This window comes from Panicum virgatum, chromosome 8K (assembly GCF_016808335.1).
Source record: "Panicum virgatum strain AP13 chromosome 8K, P.virgatum_v5, whole genome shotgun sequence".
Taxonomy (NCBI): Eukaryota; Viridiplantae; Streptophyta; class Magnoliopsida; order Poales; family Poaceae; genus Panicum; species Panicum virgatum.
In genome coordinates, this window is record NC_053143.1 from 44,014,170 (window position 1) to 44,022,110 (window position 7,941).

Consider the following 7,941-nt stretch of genomic DNA (forward strand, 5'->3'; position numbering starts at 1 on the left):
AACCGTGAAGTGATACTTTGCATTAAAAGATCTAGTTTCATTCATCTACTCAATTATCAATATATGATAAGGCACTCTTGAAAATCACATAATGAAATCTTGCATTTAGAATGGCCTAAGCATAACACACTACATGGTGACGTATTTTTTATCGAATACGCAAAAGATTTGTGCATCGTTGTGATTAAGGTAGAAAATTTGTTACAGACAACGCGCTTCAAGCGAGTGCTCTAGGATAGGGTCTACAGGACCATCCTAGCTTCAAGATAGTACGTCTATATGGATGCCTAGATAAGATAAAAGTATAAGATTAAATCTTAAAATAGAAGTTGAAGAATTGAATTCATCCAATTGAAACTGGGAGTTGCTTCAAAAAAAATTGAAACTTGGAGGACTCTATCCTCGAGAATAGTTGAACGACGAAGACACACTCTATTTTCCCAAAGGAAAAGGATACTAGGTCAGCACGTATGGCTACGTGAACGTATACGGTTACAGCACAAGACCGAGATCAAAATTCATGTCACGCTGACGAGTGGGTCCCACGCCTGCAGTCCCCCTCAACCCTCGAGTCGTGCCGACTCCGCTGCTTCTCGCCGCCGTCGTGCGTGGTGATCTGCGCCGTCGGCGGCACTGCCCCGAGCGCCCTGCCAGCGGCAACGCATTGGCCCCGCACTCGGACACCCCCGATGGGCCGCAAGAGCAAGAAGGTCGGCGGCCGGAAGCCGCCCCGTCCCGCGCTGGGCGCGCCGCCGACCAACGCGGACTGGGACGACTCCACCGCCGCATTCAGGAAGGAGGCCGAGTCCGCGATCCGCGCCCTGTCCGACGGCGGCCCGCCTCGCGGAGCGCCACCCGTCGTCGCCCCTCGCGCACCACGTCCTCGGCACGCGCGCGCCTCGGCCGCGCAGGCGGGCGACGCGGTCCCGGCGCTCCGCCGCGCCGCGGAGCTCGCCCCGCGGGCCTCCGCGCTCCTCTACGCGCGCCGGCTCGGCGAGGCCCTCGCGGAGTGCGCGCGCGCGCTCGCCGTGGCGGACCCTACCGACCCGGCCCTGCACGCCGCCGCCTCCCGCCGCGGCGGCCTCACGGCGCCGAGCCCCCAGGCGCGCGTCGCGGCGTCGCGGGAGCGGCTCCTCGGGGTCCGCGCCGACGCGGAGGCCCTGGAGGCCACGGGGTTCCGCCGCGGCGCCGCTGCAGCCGGTGATGGCGCCGACGAAGATGTCCTGCTGTTGCCGCCACGCCACCAAGCGGAGCGCGGTGGCCGACGACGACCTGCGCGGCTTTCTCACGGTGAGCTTCGACGACCTGGCGGCGCACTGCGACCAAACGGGCAGCGTGCACCTGCTCACCAGGGCAGTGGAGTTTGCCAAGGCCACCAAGGCGTGGGCGTACTGGCTGTGGCCTGTCTGCGACAGTGTATTCTTGGACGCCAACTCGCTTTTGTCACACGCAGGGTTTAATTTACCGACCGAACCCGCCAAACCGCCGGGGTCCGATACCGGTATACCAGTCCGGTTTGGCCGAGAACTGGTCGGTACCGGTCGAAGTCAAATTTGAATTCAAAAATCTCAGTTCAATCAGTTCGTACCGGTATACCAGCCGGTTTGGCCGGTATACCGGTGATTTAAAGAAATTTTCCGACAATTAAAAAATAGATCCCCGGTGTGAAATAAAAGGAAATTTTGGCATGAGCTATGCAAATATTAATATAAATGACCACACCAAAGCAACAATTTATAATCATGCATACAAATACAATAGTAATAAGTGTGCATACAAATACGGAGGCATACACTTATACACATCAAATAAAAGTTCAACGTAGGAATGGGAAGACCCCCATTTGGGACACGATTTGATATTCGGCGGTGGACATCAAAGCGATACATCGCACTTTAAGCAGCTCAGCCTTACAGTGTTGCCAAGTTTTGCCCATCCACGCCGATGTTGTCTGCCATTCCTGAACTAACATAGTGTAAAAATGGGGGTCTTCCCACTCGTACACCCATCGAGTCGGTGGCTGCATGCTGATGTCAGGAATGGGGTAGTGAAAAGAGTGCCTGGAATCGCTGTAAGAGGAAGAAGAGTACCATGGAGTGTCGGAGTCCGTCGGTCCACCTGTTCTCCTCTGCGAATGCGGTGCTCCATGGTCGGTGTCCTGAGTAGTATGTGTGAACTGAGTCTCCCCTGCAATCAACCATATATCATAATTAGTAGTCAATACTAAATCAAATCTACCTAAAACCTACTACATAGTGCAAAAAATCATCTAATACAAATAAATTTTACCTACATTCTAAATATACCTAAGTCATACACCTAAATCCTAAAACAAATATGTGTGCATTTATATGTGCAATGTATACCTGTGAAACGAACACCACGAGCACCACCACTACCACCACCAGCACCACCAGCACCACTACCACTACCACCAACACCACCACCAGCATCAGCACCGTCACTATCATCATCATCATCGGCCGAGCTGCTATCCTTGGACTCCTGATACGGAGGACTACGCTCACCTTCGCCATCATCAGTCTCGGTGTCGCTGCTCACTGGTTTTGCTGTTCCTTTGCCTTTTCGACGCTTCGGGTGACCCTTCGTAGGTCCCTTCTGCAACTTCCTCTTCCCTAGGTGAGTGTCACCCATATTTTTACGTGCCCAATTGCTGATGGAATCATCCCCCGTAGCCTCACATAGATCTAACATGTTTATTTGATCTCTGACAATATGGGACGGGAGAGGGATGTCGCCGTCATCATTATCTTCGTCCAGAACTGGAGCCCGGTTAGATCTACCATATTCTATCCATTCCCGCACCGGATTATTCTCATCATCGAAAGAAAGATGGGCCAGCTGGTCAATGAAATCACATTCTTCACGCATCGCTGGGCCGGAGACCTCCTCAAGTCGGAAACGAAGGTTGTAGTTGACATAGACAAGCTTGTTAAGTTTCTTGTGCGACAACCGATTGCGAACCTTTGTATGCAGCAAGGCAAAAGTACTCCAGTTCCGCTCGCATCCACTGGATGAACAACATTGTGAAACAAGCCTCATGGCAAGGTACTGCAGCTTTGGAGTGCTTGATCCGAACATCATCCACCAGGACGCTGCATGTGCAACCGAATATGTAAGTAATATATTTGAATAGAGAAAACAACAATATTCGTATGGAGTAACTCTTACATGGGGATGTCTTTGGATCCATCGCCATCCGCATTGCCATTACACTGTCATACTCGCCAACCTTCTACCGAAACACGTCAAACTCCTGCAATGCCTGCACGGCGCTCTGGAGATCCGTCATGCGCTGAAATGTATCCTTGAGTCCACAAAACATTTGTTGAGTGGGATCCATCGTATATGCATACCTCGGATTTAGGACAGCAGCTGCAAAATATAAATCACTTCAAATAAGCATCAGGTCAATAGAACTTAAAAATAGATGACTCGTGTGTGCTTACCTAGACCCACATACGTGCCTATGAACACGTCACCTAACCTCTCGTCCATCACCTGAATATACTCCTTCAGTGTGGAAACATTTGTTCCAAAGAAAGACCGCAGCTCCTGTTTCGTAGTCTGGTAGGCCATCACGACTTCGCAAATGTTCGGCTTCTTGTCCTGATCAGCGAAGCGGAGGAACTTGTATATTGGTTGAACCGTGTCGATGATATATTTCAATGCATCCCACCACTCCATACTTGCAAAACTTGCATGAGTAAATCTACCATCTTCGATATTCGCCCATTTGCTGTGTTGGAACTCAGTATATGCCATCCACTGTATGAAACGATCACGTTTCCGATAGATGCTCTCTAGGAACATGTAGTTGGTTCCAAATCGAGTGGCATTCCACTTGACCAACTCACCACTGATTGCGTCCCTCATCATTGTATTCAACTGACCATGATTGTGTAACCAATTTGAAATTCGCTTGCACTGCTTGATCATAACACCATGTTCAGGCCTTCGAGCTATATCCTTCAACATCAAATTGATGGTGTGTGCTAGACAAGGTGTCCAAGCTATGTGTTCATACACCTCACTTAGTTCTTTCACATGACCCCATTGCAATATATCAAAAAGTTGATGACACTCATCCTCGTCGGGCCAGTCCATGAATCACACATCAACGTGACGCCAAATAAAGGCCAGTCTTTCTGAAACTTTACGTATCTCGTCTTCAAGTCTTGCTCGTTCTGATCAAGGTACTTGCTATCAATATCCCGTCCAGTGGGTGATGCGATACCTTCACCTGCAACCATATGAAAATCATGAGATACAAGAATGTAAGCTCATAGGTGTCATTCCAATGAAAGTAAACTTACCTCACTTCTGTGTCTCCCTGACCGTGCTGACAAAGTATGGACTGTCAGTCTGTCTTCCAGATACTCCTGCAATATGAAAAAACTTTGACCAAGCTTTACCAATAGCTTCTTTTGCATTTTTACCCTTCTGCGTCTAGGAGCCTGTATCAATCCTTGGTTGCGTCATTCATCTTCTCCCACCAGCTGCCAAGTTATAGTCCTCCACCATAGGACTCTCCCTCGCAAAGTGGTCCTTCGAAACATCCTCTGCATAACATTCCCCTTCGTCGAATCACTACCCCCTCCACGCTCATATGCACCTCCTCTCTGTTCCACCCCCCCTCCCCCGTCGGAACTCTGCTTCCGCTCTCGATAGATCCATGGCACGCTATACCTGAGCCTCCTCATCTTCTTCATCACCGGGATAGTTTCCCTCCGTTGCAGCCTTCTCCCGTCTCAACCTCTCTCGGGCCCAGTCAACAGTTGCCTTCTTTGCCCTATCAATCTCACGCTGAAAGAAGTCCCGCACATCAGGTGGCACATTCCTACAATGGACCACCTCTGCCCCGCGCCCAGCCAAATGTTGTTTCAATCTAGTCGCACCACCTCCTCCTTTCTGCGTATGACAATAGTTGCATCGCCATCCGGGATAAAGATTTTCACTGTGTTCCCATACAACATCTCTGCCTGCCATTGTCTATCTGCATACATGGACAACAAAAACATATCAATCACATAAATAAAATTCTAAATCCTACACCTAAATCTTACCTAAATCCTAATTCCTACACCTAAATCTTACCTAAAACCTAAAACATATCAGCCATACACCTAACTCTAACCTAAATCCTAAAACAAATCATCTAATATTCTAAATCATACATCTAACCAATCATTCTATTAAAAAAAATTCACTTCTTACCTTCTCTCCCGGTCGCACCGGCTTACCGGCGATACCGGTCGGCTAGCCGCTCGTACCGGCTGGCTAACCGCCCTAGCGCGCCGGTCGGAGACCTGATCCGAGCCCGAGCCGGCTTACCGGACTAACCGGCTGGCTAGCCGGGCACGGAGGGCGGCTTCCCGGCTGCGGGCGGCGGACAGGGTTCTGGGGTCGCGCGACCCCCCGGCTCAGGCTATCCTGAACCCTATCTATGCATGCAGAGCGCCGTGGGCCTTAATGGGCCGTCGCTTTTTTCTTTTTTTTATTTAACTTCTAAATTCCGCCAACTATACTAAATGAACGAATTTTTGAGAAAATTTGACACCATTAGATTCGTCGCACCTTGAAGTATTTTTAGGAATTTTTTGGGAATTTTTCATTTTTTTGAATTCAAATTTGAATTTTGAATTTGATCCGATTTGGTACCGGACTAAACCGGAACCGGGCCAGACCGATTTGACCGGTAACCGGTCAAACCGGACCGGTTCCCACCGGTTTTGTAAACCCTGGTCACACGGTGAGGGCGAGTACATTCATGAGCTCCAGGAATTGCAGCCATTGATGCCCAAAAGAGCAGCCTTGGATGCCGACGAGTTTCAGTATTCCTTGAAGTGGACGCCATTTGAGCTGGGAGAAGACCCCAAGCGAAGAAGGAACTTGGACAAGATCAAGGAGTCCTTTTCTTGTCTCGATACATTCAAGGCTCTCCCTGTTGGCCTTATGGACAAGGTTATCAAGTTAGCGAGGGGCGGGTCCAAGAAACCATTGCCATATTGCATTCCTTCCTGTGCCGCCTCGTTGGATCCCAGGGAACTTCAGAGGCTTTTGAAACCATTGGACCAGCTTCGTAATCATTTGTCCAGAGGCTGGGAATTTGTGAGGACTTTGGGTAACCAAGGGAAGAGTGAGGGTCGTTCTGAGATCAAATCTCTGGTTCAAGATGGGAGCCTAGTATTATCTTTGGACGCTGAGAAGATTGTTACAAGAAAAAAGGATGGCATTTGAGAGGAGGATGCATTGTTTAGATGGCTGTTAAATTCTCTGGAAGAGGTAGCGATGCCATGGGCCAGCTTGAGGCAGAAGTGTGTTCATCATGGCAATGAAGTACTGGAAAGGATATATGAAGTATCAGATTCATTGCTGAGGCAATCAAATCTGAAGTGTGCTGGAAAGGAGAAAAATCATAGGGGTTTTTCCCTGACGGAGGTCCTTACTTTGCATTTTAATGGTACTTATGTTTCGATTTACAACTCACTGTGGGTTGCATGCAATCAAAACATGGGGAAGTTCTCTCTTTTAGGATCTGTAGAGTAGATGGAAGTTCGATTTATATTGCTAGTAAACTGAGGGAATGCATCTCAGTGTCTCACTTTCCACAATGCTTGTTGATTAATGTTCAGATTTTTCCTGGCAAACATGCAGGCGGATTCTATAGATGTTGAGATGCTGCTATTGGATCATGAAGTGGGCTATTTAAAGAACAAGCTCGTGGAAGTTTGTACTTTTGATTACAGTGCTGCCATTTTGCCTATTATTAGGGCCTATATATGGGTTAGTGTAGTTCTTATCTCACTTTGACAATTATCCCATATCTTCTATCATATTGTTATTGCTTGAATGCTTGTATTCACGTTCCACAGGATAAGTTGAATAATTCTCCAGGAGAAGACTTGAGGGATGGGGTTGATAAACGTGTGGTCGACAATGAAGATGGTTTTGACAGCCTGCATGGTGAATCTTTATTCGATGATAAAATTCTAGACACTGATTCAGATGTGCAATTTACGATCAGCAGGACAGATGAATGTGAAAACTCCTCGCTCTCACAATCAGGTAAAACTGCAAATATCTCTCTTAATTTGTTTTTATTTTCTGATCAGCTTATTTCAATGAGATCCAAACAACAAACAGAAAAGGACTTCTGAGTAGCATTGCATCAATTGTGCAAGACCATAGGAGCAAGTTATATAAATATTTTATTCGGCCATGTGATGACCGTAAAGAAATATTAGTCTTGGTTATCTAAATGGCAACTATCATGTTATTCAATTCTTTTGCCATAAACTCATGAAGTATTTATTTGACTGGCTGAAAACATTGCAAACAGACGGCTCTAACTTTTCTACCGTCGAAACTGAAAGTTTTTCCATCGACAGTGGAGTGGCCACTGTACTTCACATTACTGCTGACGATCTGCAGATATTGAATGTGACGCTCGGGGTAATGAATTATTTTCATTCATCTGTCACAATATTCATTATTTAGATGTTTTCTACTTAAAAAGATTTCTAATATTACTGCAGGCATTGTGGCATTCAAGAGAATTCCATGATAGGTTTGTGAATATGCCACTAGTACTGCCTCATTTTACAGTTGAAGTCCACTGCATTGTCTGTATTTTGCGAAAATTATTTAATACATGGGACAATGAGAAAGACCACGAAGTCACTACTTTTCCAAGTGATGTAAGAATTGCTTTCAGTGATATTTTGAATGATCAGAATCTTTTCGGGAAGGTCTGTTCCATTCACATTTATTTGTCTACTTCTGTTATTCCTAACTCCTAAGTGGAGCCTATGCAAAAGAATATGTGATACATCATTTCTTAGGTGCTGACCACCAGACAGATACCTGGAACAGGTTATGATCAAAGTAAAAATGATGTACTTCGTTTGGTCCATTGGT